At 37.3% G+C, this 15,823-nt stretch overlaps 1 protein-coding gene across 11 annotated transcripts in view; it reads left to right on the forward strand.

The window, feature by feature from the left end:
* Nrcam (neuronal cell adhesion molecule) overlaps positions 1-15,823 on the forward strand; it is a 278,463-nt gene that overhangs the window by 121,379 nt on the left and 141,261 nt on the right. For all 11 annotated transcript variants that reach the window (XM_013024020.1, XM_013024022.1, XM_013024021.1 and 8 more), the window contains exon 2: positions 2,905-2,982. The gene's annotated coding sequence lies outside the window, so the exon portion shown is untranslated. The remainder of the gene's footprint in view (positions 1-2,904; positions 2,983-15,823) is intronic.

Consider the following 15,823-nt stretch of genomic DNA (forward strand, 5'->3'; position numbering starts at 1 on the left):
AGGGCATGGCTCTCCTCATAGCCACAGAGGTTTCCTCTGTATGCTTCCTAAGGCTTTCACACTCAGTTTACCCCTCTCCCCTCCTGACTCTTAATTTTTGGCTTTCTCCATGCCTGTCTCTGTCTGGTCACTCTTTCTGGCAGCTTCTTCTGCTGATGCCCTCTTTTGAGACAGGGCATCACTATTGAGCACAAGTTGACCTTGTACTCATGATCCTCTGGCCTCTTGCTTTCTGAGTGCTATATGATAGGGATATACCACTTTCCTCTTAAATGTTGGTGGCATCTTCCAGGTTTAACCTTTTCCTCTCTCAAGCACTATTGAGTAAAATAGAGGAAAGAAATACTTTCTACTTTGAATAGAATTACTTGCTAGCTGTGTTGCTTAATCTCTTGTGCTTCAGTTTCTGTACCAAAGAAAAACAAATATTTATAGAAATTGGTACATTGCTGGAATAATAATATGTACCCAGAGATGGAGTCAGAGTAGTATCTCATTAAATTTTATTTTTCTCAGGAACAATTGCAGCAATTATATTTTAATTTCATGACTTCCCAATATTGTAACTATAGCCTCTAGTTGTCAGTGATAAAGATTTCAGATAAACACTGCCACATAAAGGAGATTGCTGGTCCAAAGCATCCATCAACAATCAAGTAAAAGGATCCAGCTTTTCCTACCATCAGACATATATAGACCCATTGAAGGAGGTCATGGGTAAGGCTAGAAGCACAGAGCCAAAATTCTACCTAAAAATGTATACTTGCAGAGTGGGACAGATTGAAATCACCAGATCATCCAGTAATAAAATAAAAGTGTATTCAGTAGTATCAGATCCTGTGGATCAATCAATAGTATTCATCTTGAATAATTCCCATTGGAATATCTTGATGCACCTCAATGGGGAGGTAGATATGTGCTTGTTGGAGTGGGTTGGGCTTGAAAAGGAGGCAGGTATCAGCCCTAGAGGCTGAGATTCTTGGATGTTGGCTACTGAAATGCCTCCTAGAGTCTCTCCTTTCACTCTTACCATCCCTTAGTTACCCACAGTACTAATACATAGTCTATCATTTTATCTAAAACTTTCAATGGGCCTACAACATTCTTGAACTAAAGTCCAGACTCATAAATTTGGCTAGTTTTCAGTGTCCTTTGCACTGTGGTTACAAAAGACCTGTGTAGCCTCCCCTTTTGCCATCCTGCCCACTCTTTCAGTAGACTTCGTTGTTGCTATTTCTTTGCATCTGTCCTTCTCTCTACCCTTCTCACTTACCGTTAGGAGTCTGTTCAACTGATAACTCCTGTGGAAAACATCCTTGATCCCCCTTTGTAGGATTCATTGTTCTTTTTTCCTGGTCTCACAGGATACTCTGTAAACACTTTATTTCAAGCTGGTTGGTAATATTTCTGGTTTCTCCCATCAGGATGTAACAAAAACGCATGGAAGTAGGTTGCATGTCTTATTTCTATTTTATTCTTTTAATTTTATTGTCAAGGTGATGTATAGAGGGGATACAGTTACATAAGTAAGGTAGTAAGTACATTCTTGTTGAACTTGTTACCCCTCCCTCATTTTTCTCCCACTTACTGATATTTTCCCATTATAATACTAAATATTCAAATAGGTCTATTGAATTTAATTATTATCATAAACATAACTTCAGATTCTTATAGGTTCTCTTATTCATACCATTAGAAGGTTTTTATTAACAAAAATAATCAGGACTCCTGTGCAGTTATCCAACAGACCACAAAGAAGGCCAATCTGCACATTTTTAAGTGTTCAACTTGATAAATTTTGATATATGTAATTAAGATACCTAAAAAAAATCAGGAGCCAAATGATAAGAAAAGAAAAATGTTATTGCTATAAAATTGGTTTCAATTCCAAGGGAGAATCACTAACTTTCACAACACCAATGTGTTGTCCTGATTAAACAAAACCATTGCATCAGATAAAAGGCTACAAAAGGTAGTTGTACATAAATAAATAAGATAAATGGGTTATTTTTATAATTTGAAACAGAAAATATTTTGTAAGACGTGTCTAAATTCAAACAACTGAGGTTATACATGGTTCTTTTTACTTTATTCCTGGAATAATTTTGCAATTCATAGTAGTTCTGACATTTGATTGAGTCCAAAATTCTTGAATTGATGCTTGTTTCTCTTTTCTGAAAGATGTTTTCAGAGGTTGATAGTGTGACTTCTGTTTTCGAAAATCTCAAGTCCAAAAAGACACAAATCCTCCCTTAGAAAGCCTTTGGCTATCTGGAGACATAATGTGCTCAGCTGTGATTGTTCTCTTCCCCACCCATGGTATCTTTTGGGGGGCTAATTCTTAATTGGAATGTTTGCAAGGGAAGCAATGAGACAGACCAGAGGAGGGGTGGGCACTGTAGAGTCTGGAGCTGTCCATAGCTGAGCCTTTGTCACAACTCCTTGAACCTTCTCTTTGGATCTTCGCTATTTCCATCATATTTTCATGACTTCCATTGAGAATTCGAGGACTTTTAAATATAGGGGAAAATGCTTTGTAAGTAAAACTTAAATAATAGCAATAAGCCTACAGAAAGGAAGCATTTTATCTACTTAAAGAGATATGATCTTACCAAACAACCCTCTATTTCTAAACTGAATATAAGAATCAATTTCCTTCAGTGGAAATCCATTAGTGGGGTGTCCATCAGACTCCTAGTTACCTCTCTGCTGTCACTTTTGATTGAAGCCAGCAGATAGATGTTTTGGCAAATGTATTCATAATTTGTCTTTTCTTGCCTGGCTCTCTCTGTAATTGTGTCTCCCATTAGGGAGTCAGGTGGAGTTAATGTATTGACAATTTGCTGTGATTGATGACGACCAATGTCTTGTTAACATTTACCTCATTCCTTCTTCAATCCACAGAGCAATACTAAGACGACCTTTGGTTTAAAAGATTAAAGGGAAGAATAACTTCTTCAGCTAAGAAGGCCTTCTTCAAAGGTAGGGATTTACCTCCTTAAAATGTTTAAATTAGTAGTTAAAGAAGAGACATATACCATAAAAATGATGTGTCTATATAATGTTACTGTCATATGTAATACTTTTCAATTCAGAGAGGATGATAAAACACAGGAACTAGGAATGTAGATACAGAAATACTTTTCACTCTACTTGTCAAAAAGGACCTATCAAATGTATCATGAGGAAAACCAGCCCTTCATGTCCTTTCATAGTAGAGCAATAAGATTTTTGTTCTGCTAAACCATGAGTCACAGAGCACAGAGCACAGAACACGAACACACAGTAAAAGCACTGCTAATTTTTTAAAGCCCATTCTCAAGGGAATTAAAGATTAAGAATTACAGGGCACTATTTATAAGCCAACAATTGTCCTTCGGGCTTGATCATATTTTGAAGACCTGAGAGCATTCCATCTTTATATGATTTTCTCTCACCTCAAAGAGAAGTAGAAATAACAAAATGTTGGTTTGGAGTGTGTAAAGATTCCTTTGAAATTTGTTTTCTGCTTTTTAAATCCTTTCCCCTCATTTCCCAACCCTGACCCTACTATCCACCCCATTCCCATTATGTCATGTTAAGATTATCAGCTCTAGAACAGACAATGTGGGGCCCTTGGTGCCTTCTGAAAGGCTGTCTGTGATTGTACTGAACTTTTTGATGAAAAATATCTTAACTGAAGATCTGGAACAGTTCAGAGACCTATATCTCAACCAATAAATAGCTTTCTTTAGGAAATAATAAGAGCTCAATTGTTCACTTAGTTCGGTACCTCATATTTTTTTCTAAAACAAATGAACTCTCATGGATTTGAACTGAGGAAAGAAGATCTCATGCATGATTTTGAGGTAACAAAAATCCTTCCAGCATGTTCTCCCTTGTTCTGAAAATTCTTAAGTTGATCCATTGATATGTCATTTTGTAATTAAGAGGAAATGATTCATGCCTCAGCCGTATTTTCTTCTATTGTGTTGTATTGAAACTGATTTCACATGACTAACTAGCTCTAATAGAGTTTCAAAATGCCACCAGAAATCCCCACATCAGTAGTCTGGAAATGAACATTGCTTTGTGAATCAAATAACACATGGTTTGTTCAACTGGAAATGAAAGTTAGTGAAGACTAGCAAAATTGATTAAGTTAGTCAAGTATAACAATCCTCCCCCCCTCCGCCACAAAAAAGCTTTAAAGTTGTATAGAATGCAAAATGACTTGTTTTATAAAATTCTGATATATCCCTCCCTTTGTAAAGGTCCATATTTCCTTAGAGGAATGCCTACAAAATAAAGCAATGTGATAGTAGAATCTGTCCATTTAGACTGGGTAGTAGGATATGATTGTAATACATGGCAACTGCTAGAGACTAGAAATTAGCAGGTGTTGAGTGGTATCAATGTTAAGTTATGTCAAGCCCTTCTGTAGGTAATATGGAGTGATTACTGTGTGGGATAGAAAGACCATGAGGGCAGGAGCGTATGTGAATGATGGTTCCTGCAAAAGGGGGAAATACAAGACAAGGCCAACCAGGAAGCTGTGTTTTAAGGTAGCAATGATGGAGTACAACCACTGCTGCTTTCCCACTTTCCAGCACATTCTTGGCTGGTTCTCGATGACTTCTCCTGACAGGGTGCAGCATATTCTCTTTCTTTCATTACATGAAAGTTATTTGATTTAAAAGTCTCTGTCTTCTAGAGGAACAAGTGAAAAATCTGTATTCCTCTATTCTCCTTTTTCCATTCCTCTATTCTTGATTCATATTTCTTGTTGATCTTTTTGGCTAGCTTTTTGTCAAGTGACCAATGCTAATTTTTAGTTGTTGCATTCAATCAGAACCACTAAAATATATCTTGTGAATTATTTGATCTGGCTAAAACCAAATGCTGAGATCTTCCCCATTTCTTTCCCTTGCCTCACAAAGACTTGCTGAAGCTCTCTGAAATTCTAAGCACACTTGTATTCAGCATGTCCCTAGGCTATTCAACAACCTCTGACATTAGAATAAGAAAGTTGAGGGGGGTTTGTAGCTATTTATGTGTTTTCCGTTGTCTTTCCCACGGTCCTTGGTATACTGAGTGGTATCTGAAAGCTGTGAGAATCCAGAACTGTGGGCTGTGATTGGCAAAACCCTCACCCATCACACATGCTCCCTCTACATGTGTGGTGTCGCATAGAACAACTGTGTTCACATTTGTCACTATCCCTGATGTGTGTACCTCTTCATGGAAATCAGTGCCTATCTAGTTTGAAAGCCTTGAGCTAATATGCAGGATTCTTAATGGTGGGATTTCAATGAAGCAAGCAGCGTAAGGGGCAGGAACACCCCTGAAATTCTACCATGTAACTGGTTTCTGCTCTACTGGGTTATTAGTGCTAGTTGAAATAATGAATCTGAAGAAGAATGACCATGCTGTACCTGAAAGCATGTCACTATTTGACAAACCATGTCTTTACAAAATCTAATAGGTAATTCAAATCATCTACTGATTGTGTTTGGTTGATGGGTGGAAAGTTGTTCTTTTCTGGGACTCACAGACTTTTTAAAGTTATTCATACATCTTAGCAGAATGGTAATTATATTCTAAATGGATAATCAAATTGACAAGAACAGAAATACAACCATAGTCATTTGTAAATATGAACCAATATTTCATTACAAAGCCTAGGTAGGCAAACAATTGTAAAACTCTTTATCGCTATAGAGATCTGTCAAAATTTTGTCCTATAGTATCATTTTAAAGCTGAGAAGCTTTATCTCATGTTATTAGATACTTGTCAAAGACAGAAGATGCATAGCCTCCACAGGAAGAATACTCATCCTATGAAACTAGAGATGAAAAGCTCATGAATAAATCAGTTACCCTGTGAAGCCTAGAATTTATAAAAACTGAGGCAAGGATCTATACCTCAGTAAAATATATCCACTTTATTGTTCTATACAAGTTGAATTTGCCTCAATATTTAGTTAGCCTCAAAAACTAGGATAACCCTTTCTTGAACTTATTAACTCTTTCTAACCTAAGTTAGAAAGAGAGCAAGTTCCATCCAGATTTCAACTAAATGACATCTCTCCAAACATTAGCATATTTGTACAGTCCTTCTGTGGTGATCCTAGCAAACTTCTTCATGGAATAGGTGCTCACCACAAAACGCAGCCTTCCTGGAAGCTGAAAGACAGTGTGATGAGGAACATCCTATTCCTCCATCCTGGACATTAGCCAGCTTTTATTTTGACATAGAGTCTGAGCAACACCCTGTGTCCTGAGGTTAGATGGAAGCATGTTAAATCTCACGTACAGTGCTTCTGAAGAAGCCTGAATTTAGTACATTACCTGATACTTATCTCTGTGCTATGATGGCATACATGATTGAGATGCCTTTATCAATTAAGCCTTTTCTGACCCTTGCACCCTGTCCTCATTATTCTTATGAGCCACACCATTTTTCTCTTAACAGCTCATCCTATCCTCCTCTCACTACACCTGGATGCTTAGTTTAGTAGTGTGTCTGAAGTCTTAGAAAGTGTTGTTTTAGCCGGGTGCCTATGGGTCATGCCTGTAATCCTAGCTACACAGGAGCCTGAGATTTGAGGGCCACAGTTCAAAGCCAGCCTGGACAGGAAAGTTCGTGCGATTCTTATCTCCAATTAACCACCAGAAAACTGGAAGTGGCACTGTGGCTTAAGTGATAGAGTGCTAGCCTTGAGCTGAAGAACTCAGGGACAGTGCCCAAGCCCAGAGTTCAAGCCCATGACCAACCAAAAAAATAAAGTGTGGTTTTAAGAAAGGAATCAGCATTATCTTGGGAGATTGCTGGCTATGAGAGTGTAATGATGGACAGGAGAGAAGTATCAAGCAACAGTCAGTGCCCAGTTGCCAGTACAAAAACTTGCAAATTCCATGTGTTTTCTCTTTCACTTCCCACTTTAGTCCACTAATGGGAGATGTCTGCTTGGATGCTGGGAGGGGAAGATTGCTGGTGTCACTTCAGCATAGGAAATGTGTAGCAATTTAACAGTTGTGTACAAAGGCTGATATGGTGACCTTTGCAAAGAGCTCTTTTCAGAGACTTAACCGTATCAGATTTCTTTTCCCTGCTGTACTCCCAGATTTTAATTTTAATTTTAAATTTTATTAGAGCTGAAGAGATGAGGCAGATTAGTGGCCTGCGGACTTTATTTTCAGTCTCACGGAATGACCTGAAGAGTACCAACACAGAGTCTCCATCCTGTTGTCCTTGTCCTCCACAAGTATAAACTGTATTGAAATAATTTTCTCTGTAAAAGGAATCTTATTCCAAGAGAATAACAAGTGGCATCCCTTATTCATTTAGAATGATGATATTTAGGTTCCATATTCTCACCACCAAAATCATTTTTGATTGAGCTTTAATAATGGGGCACTCTTGCCTACAGTGTGAGGTCCTCTGAGTCTAGGCAATCTGAAGCGAGGTAGTAAAATGCACAGCAGGAACACTGGAAAGCTTCCTGTGATCCGTTCCCTCTCACTTTGCACAAAGGTAGAAATGTGTGCCTGGGTACACCTGTCCCTTTCTTCCAGCATCTGGGCATTTCACCCCTGGCTGCTTTTGGAGGGAGTCAAATCCTGACAGGAGAGAGTTATCTAGGGAACTACCCAGGAGGAAAATGAAGCCCAGTGTGGAGCAGGAGGCCCAGGCCCAGGCCCCTGCTGGTAATGCAGTATGTTGCTGTCACAACTGACTGCATACACAAATAGATGCTTGGATTTTTTTTCCTGCTTTGTTTTGTTTTGCTTCATTTTTGCTTTTCATGACAACATTCATTTTGTAAAGCAGAGAAAAAGAGTCTCTTGGACAGATTCAAGTTTTCATATCTGCAGAAGGCATTTCTACAGCTTTTGTCAAACTTTTCTTGTCTATAAAGATTCTTTGTTTCTAGTGAACTGTTGTGGCAGGCAAGTCCATAAACTACTAGGAATACAGGAGAGAATGATTCCTATTGAAAGAGTGGAGTAGGATATGGTGCATGAAGCCAGAGTTGAAAAGGGTTTTGTTTTTTGCAGTATGGTGGGAATTCAGATTCAGATTGCTGCTCTGTGTTATTTAGCATGCTACAGTTAAACAATGGGGCATGCCAGTCTTGGCAGCAGTGTTGATTAATGCATTCCTGAATGTGTTGATTAATGTGTTCCTAGGATGCCTCCTTAAGCTGCTAGTGCAGCTGAGGTGTGTCCAATGTGCTTCCTCTCCGGCTGTGCTTCATTCATGTGGGCACATTTGTACGGGGATCTTCTGTATATCTTACACCATGATAAATAAATCCAACTCTCTCTCAGGGTTTTTGTTTTTGTTGTTGGTGCTTACAGAAATCACAAGTGTTCTCTAGAACACTTGTTCTATAAACTATGAAGTTCATAGAAGGTTCTTCTAGCACACTCATCCATGCTGGCATTTACCTGGCTTGTAGATGATCCTACCCTGAGCTTTCACTTTTGTTCTTTTCAACATTTTTGTAGAGATAAAAAGTTGGAAATACTTTTATAGAGTGCAATCTACACTTGAATGATACAGAAAGAGATGTGCAGAATGTGTATGTCTCTGTTGGTAGATTTTACTTGTTTCCTGAGACACAAGATTTCTGCTTCTACTTTTACAATGTTTTAGTAATTTATTTCTTAGCAACAGAGTAAAATGATCAGACAACCATGTTCTATAGTAAGAAGAAAGGGCTCAATGATCCTGAGCCAATAGCTTTGTTCACTGTGCTTGAGGTACCCACATACAGCAATTTAGCAGAGGAAATCATTGGTACTATTCAGAATCCCTACATTTAGCACTGGGAAAGCAAAGCAGACAGACTCATCATGAACAAGAGGAAAATTTTATATGATGGAGAATTGCTGTATAAACCTATAAAGAACCACTTAATTCACCAATCAGGTGGATTTATATCATTTAAATCTCAGAATGAAGTAAATGGTGAAGGGTGGCATTCTGCTTTATTTTATTTTTTATTTTTATTTTTCTTGATCATGGGGCTTGAACTGTGGGCTTGGGCCCTCTTCAGCTCAGGGCAAGCACTCTACCACTTGCGCCACAGCACACTTCCGGTTTTCTAGTGGTTTACTGGAGATAAGAGTCTCACGGATAGGCTGGGAAGGTAGAGCGCTTGCCTTGCATGCCCGAGGCCCTGGGATCGATTCCTCAGCACCACATAAACAAAAAGAAAAAAGCCAGAAGTGGCGCTGTGGTTCAGAGCCCAGGCCAGAGTTCAGGCCCCACGACTGGACCCCTCCCCTCCCCCCCAAAAATAAAAGAGCCTCACGGACTTTCATGCCCAGGCTGGCTTTGAACTGCAATCCTCAGATCCCAACCTCCTGAGTAGCTAGGATTGTAGGTATGAACCACCAGTGCCCACCACATTCTGCTATTTTTAAGGCTGATTTCACACCAGTTTCGTTGTTGTTTTTGGTTTTTTTTTGGGTCCGGTCGTGGGGCCTGAACTCTGGGCCTGGGCGCTGTCCCTCAGCTCTTCAGCTCAAGGCTAGCGCTCTACCACTTGAGCCACCTTCCCAGACAATAAATCCATTCTAAATTCTATTTAAGAGCATCAGTGACAAGACCATTCAAAGTATTACTTCAGAGCTTTGTGTTATGCATGACTTGATTAATAATATTTAATTGCTAATATTTGTTACTTAATATTTAACTCCCAATTCACTATTATTTTTAAATATTGAATTATGTCTGTGTGGTAAGGGATATCTATGGAAATAGGAAGTGAAAAATAGTGGATTATTTTTGTGGCTTTTGCAAATATAAACTTCCCTCTGGAATTCAAAGTTAAAAATATCTACTTCAATTTTTGTGATACTGTTGATGTGGGAGATATTTGATAAAGCTAATTTTACTGGAAACATTCATTTTCAGAGGGCATTTAATTATAATTACAGACGAGTGCAACAAAATACCAAACTAATTGTCTAAGAGGGAGTTCACATTTGTGATTAGACATGCATTTTCTTGGTTTGCTTGAATTCCACAAGAATTGATGGAGTAAACAAAGAGAAGCAGTGAACACAGAGAATGTGATAATCCATTTTTCTGCAAAGCTTTTGGTACTGTACTGAATAAAAGACTGCTGACAGAATCTGTTAGCCTGATGGAGGAAAGGCCACAGGAGTTAGCAAAGGGCAAGATAGGAGGCAGAACAGTCCAACATAGAGAAGCATGGGGAAAGCAGTTTCTTCCAGTTTTTATTGTTATTTAGTTACTTATTCAGACAAAATCCCAGAGAAGATGTAGTTCATGTATTTTCCTAAGGGATTTTTCCTTTGGGATAAAACAAAATGAGACCTTGTGCCAGTGGTTCATGCTTGTAATCCTAGCCACTCAGGAAGATGCCATCTGAGTAACATAGTTAGAAGCCTGCCCAGACAGGGAAGTCGATAAGATTTTTTTTATCATTAATTAACTACCGAAAAGCCAGAAGTGGAGCTGTGGCTCAAGTAGAAGAACACCAGTCTCACCTAGTCCCTGAGTTCAAGCCCCAGTACCAGCAGAGAGAGAGAGAGAGAGAGAGAGAGAGAGATAAAATACACATAAAAGAGAGAGAGAGAAAGAGAAGGAATTTGACAAATACAGATAAAACTAACATCTTTAAATGATCTGGGAAAATATATCTAAGTTCAAAATGTCCTGTAAAATATGTTACATTTCCCTCTTTTAGAGAGTACAACTACAGATATGCTTTAGTAAAGAATAATCTTCAAGTTGATTTGGTATGTAAAATAATGAATTATTCAACTGTTACATGTTTTTGAAATCACTTGAAATTTTCCTTACCATTAAAGAGTAGGAAAAATATATATACATTCTAGGGAGTCTTTTGAACTATTCTGGGCACCTAGTTAATGCTCTCTAAATATTTTCTGAAATGAAATGAATGCTTCTTATCTTCCCAAACCAGGAGTCACTCCTCTGGAAAAATTCTCTCTCTCAAATTGTCTCTCTGGGTTTTTTCTTGTGTTTCTGTGGGTACATTGCTTTCACAGAGAAGTTTCATGATAAACTGTTAGACATTTTCATTTTCCTGAAAATAAACGTTTGAATGTTTTTTCTTCTCTAGATTAATCCTGAAGTTCACTGAAAAAATTAGTGTTCAAATAACTACATTATACTATAGATATTGATTCTGCCAAAATTATTTTTATTACTACATAATAGCTTCTTTGATGAACTGATTCAACACTTCGGGTATGTAAACACTAGGTAGAACACTAAAAGGGTAATTAATAGACCTTCTTTCTTTTCTTTTCTTTTTATTTTCTTTCTTTCTTTCTTTCTTTTTTTTTTGCTAGTCCTACAGCTTGAACTCAGTGCCTCGACACCATCCCTGAGCTTCTTCTGCTCAAGGCTAGTGCTCTACCACTTGATCCACAGAACCACTTCCAGCCTTTTCTGAGTAGTTTATTGGAGATGTGAGTCTCACTGACTTTCCTGCCCAGCATGGCTTTGAACCAAGATCCTCACATCTCAGCTTCCTAAGTACTTAGGATTACAGGAATGAGCCACCAGTGTCCTGCTAGACTTTCTTTTATAAAACAGATTTTCCTCAGCTGAGAATCAAATTGGCTTCTTTACCAGTAGCATGTTAAATAGCCATTGAATGAGTAGCAGGAACATTGCCTGTAGTTGCTCTTAGACACAATTTTCCTAATGCATTTTTTTCTGTAGGGATGGAACCTACTGCCTCATACCTGATAAGCAAACATGCCTCCACATAATACATCCCTCTTTATTTATTTATTTTTAAAAATCTATTGTAAAGGTGATGATCAGGGGGTTACAGGTAATGAGTACAGGTAATAAGGTAATGAGTACACTTATTTTTAAACACTGTTACCTCCTCCCTCATTTTCTCCTGCTTACCACTCCCCACTAGTTCATCCTTTGTCCTGTTGTTTCTATGATTCTCTTTCCCTTCCACAGATCTAATAAGCTTTTATATAAGATAAAGGGTGCAGAAAACTAAAACAGAAAGAAAAAATGGAAATAATTGCATACAGGACCTAATAAGAACCTCTTGTTTCCACTTCTTGGAGTTCATTTTAATACTCTTCATTTATATATAGTCCTATGCACTTAGCAATTGGGCTATTGTGATCACCTGCTAAGACTATCATAGACGTATTCTAATGATTACAAATGAAGGAAACCATGAAACCTGTTTTTCTTTGGGTCTGACTTGCTTTACTTAATATAATTTTCCAGGTCTTCCCATTTCCTTACAAATGGGATAATATTATTCTTTCTTATGGAAGCATAGAAGTCCCTGTGTATATATACCACATCTTCTTGTTCCATTCATTTACTGAGGGGCATCTGAGTTGGCTCCATATCTTAGCTATGGTAAGTAATGCTGCAATGAACATGGTTGTGCTGGTAGCATTAGAATGGCCTTTTTTGTGGTCATTGGGGTAAATGCCCAGGAATGGGATTGCTAGATCATGGGGGAGCTCCGTGTTTAGTTTTTGAGGAATCTCCATATTGCTTTCCAGAGTGATTAAACAAGTTTACACTCCCCCCAATAATGTAGTAGCATTCCCTTTTGGCCACATTCCTGCCAGCATCTGTTGTTATTAGACTTCATGATAATGGCCATTCTAACTGGGGTAAGGTGGAATCGCAATGTAGTTTTGAGTTGCATTTATTTTATGGCTAGAACTGATGAGCATTTCATCATCTGTGTATTGCCCATTCTTATTTTCTCTTCAAAGAAGTCTTTAAATCTTTAGCCCACATGTTAATTGGGTGGTTATTTCTTTGAGGATTTGCTTTTGGGGGATTTAATTTTTTGAGCTCTAAATATATTTTAGATATGAGGTCCTTGTCTGTTGTATGGCTAGTGAAGATTTCCCAATCAATGGGCTTTCTTGCTATCTATGTCCTTTGCCATTCAGAAGCTCTGCAGTTTTGTGCAATCTCGTTAATCCAAACTTTCTTTGATTTGTTGTGTTTCTGGGTCTTCATTAAGAAAGTTTCAACCTATGCCAAGAAACCCCAGTGTGTCCCCTATTCCTTCAGCATTTTATTTACAATAAATTTTGACTTAAAGTTTCTTCTGATTTATTTGGATTTCATCGATAGAAATATACTAACACAGGGAACTTAAATGTAATATCTGTCTCATGGTCAGCTTTATTAAAAGCATTATTTATTGCTATTGTAAAGGAAAGTGCAAGAGATTTTCAGAGTGCAAGAAGAGCCAGGTACGATTGTTGCCCTTCAGGGTCTTGTAATCCTTAATTACATACATATAACTCAACTGTCCACATACACAAGTATGCACTAGGCATTCACATGAAAGCATGAAGTATTACTCAAAGTCAAATATGTGTTCAAAACTAAAATTACATTGAGGTTTCAAAGAAAGGTAACCCCTAGGAACTGGGAAAATGACTGTAGTTTAATGTCTGGTTTGTACTTGAGCTGATGAAGCTAGAATAATTCTGAAAGTAGTGCAGAAGAAGTAAAAGTAATTGGCAATCCCCAGTACTACAAAAGAATATCAAATAAAAAGTGAAAAATTACAATGGGAAAAATGGCAAAATCTTGAGCAGATATGGAGATAAGCATGGTATTTACATGACAAAGGAAAAAATAAGTAGATCAACTTGAATCAGAAAATAGGTAAAAAAAAACCATGTTGAAAGCAACTTTTGAATAAATATTCATGGATGAATGATCTACTAGATTTCAGATCTCCTCAAAAAGTTCTAAGTGAGCTATACATGAAGTTTATAGAACATAATAGTTATAGCATAGTATAAGATGTCAAAAACATCAAAATAATATATAAGCATATACATGTAGAAATGTAGAGTGATATAAAGGCAGATATTATAACACTTGATGGTGGTATGAAGAAACAAGGGAACTGGGCCAAGTTCCTCCTAGCAGAGGGGTTAAGGTGCTGGAGTTAGTTCACAGTATATTTGAGTGGACAGACCTATTTGCCATATGGGAATGAAGAGCAAGGCCTGAATTCTGGTTATAGAGATTGGGATGATGGTGATGTTGTAGAACAGAATAGAATATGCAGAAAAGAGATTTCTGATATCAGTTTCTGAATGTATAATATGTTTAGTAAATATACTGCAGTGAGTTCTAATTATATTAAATATGAACTTAGTAAGGAAAATAGTTCAAAAAATTATGAAGTGTAGGCAATCCCTGAATGAAAGTGATATGAATTGTTTTGAGAAGGCCAATTATGATACTTTAGAGAAATTTGATGAGAGAGCACAAAACATAAGGAAAGCAGCTGGGCAACTATCACTTTGTTAAATATGTTTGTACTGAGTTTCTATAATTAGAAAAGAGATTGTGGAGGTAATAAGATGCCAAGAGTCAAGCAAATGGTCCCTGGGAATAAAAGGTAGCTTTTGATTATTTCTTGTTTTGTTTAAATTGACCAAGATCTTTAGTTCCATTATTTTGTGAACTTGTGGAACTCAGGGAACTGGTTTGCCAGCAGTGATAACTAGTCATCGTGGCTTGTCCTAAAAGAAAGGAATGGTTTACTGGGTACCCCATTTGAAGAGAATTAATGCCATCAATCATCTCCAAGAGAACTTACAGCAGAAACCAAAAGGTCAAAAACTCTTATTAACTGAAGGGTCTAGAATGTACATAATTCAGACTGAAATGATTTTTCTCAGAGTGATCTGAATAAAGAAAATGTTGCCAAGGGCAAAAAAAATGTAGGGAATTAATACCTCCTATTCCCAAGGGTAACTGGAAACATTTTGTGAGGCAGTAACAAGGGACAATATTTTATTATTACTAAACACACACATCTGAGTCAAACATAAGGAGAAAGCAGTGTTTCTGTTATTTATTGTGGTACATTTTTTTGTCCAATGCTCACTCTTTGGAAAGGGTGATCAGTTAGACACATGCCAAAAAATTTAGGTAATAGTTCCATGAAACATTTCCATCTCAATAATTCTTTCAGATGTATTAAGATGAAAGGCAGCTTAACCCTAAGGCATGTACAATGATGAATTACAAATCTCAGAAATACAGTCCTAAAAAATGATGCATTAGCCCCAGAGAGAATTCATATGCACTTGCAAACAAATTCCTCCATAATTGATGCACCAAATCAAAATTTTTAATGCTCAAATAGTAAATTATATTTATAAATTTTTCATTTTGATCTTCTGGGTGTTTCTTAATCAAAATTTATACCACTGTCCATTCATCTTCTATTCAGTCATGTATATAGAAATGAGACATTTTTCAAATATAGAAAAAATATCTAATTTCTTTTCTACTTCTTATGTACACAGGATAAGTCATAAAATGAAGTACCCTGCCCAAGTTTGACATGTCCTCCATCCCATCCTATTCTGGGAACATCCCAAAATAGAGAGCAGGGAGGAAAGTCATGTTGTCCATTCCATAAGGACACTGCCAACTTCCTTTTCCAACTCCATCCAGTCAAGTCCTTCAAGTGCTATTGATTTCATATGTGTCTTAGTTTCTCCTGGAAGTCATCTGGGTGAACTGCATAGGTCATAGACCTATTTTCTCAAAAATGAATAGCTATTTTAATTTATATAAATGTTGTCTGTGAGGGAAAACTCTTTGTTTTTTCTTTTTGTTTTTTTTTTTTTTTACTTAGCATTATCTGCATCTAGCTGGCATTGACCATACTTTTTGGAATCGGTAACAAATTAAAGTTACCATTTGCCATTAGCTAGTTTCCTGATCAAATGAATGTTTGTTTGGCTACTGTCTTATTCTGAATTTCTTTAATTACAGAATTCATTGCAAAAG

Source organism: Dipodomys ordii, unplaced genomic scaffold, assembly GCF_000151885.1.
Source record: "Dipodomys ordii isolate 6190 unplaced genomic scaffold, Dord_2.0 Scaffold72, whole genome shotgun sequence".
Taxonomy (NCBI): domain Eukaryota; kingdom Metazoa; phylum Chordata; class Mammalia; order Rodentia; family Heteromyidae; genus Dipodomys; species Dipodomys ordii.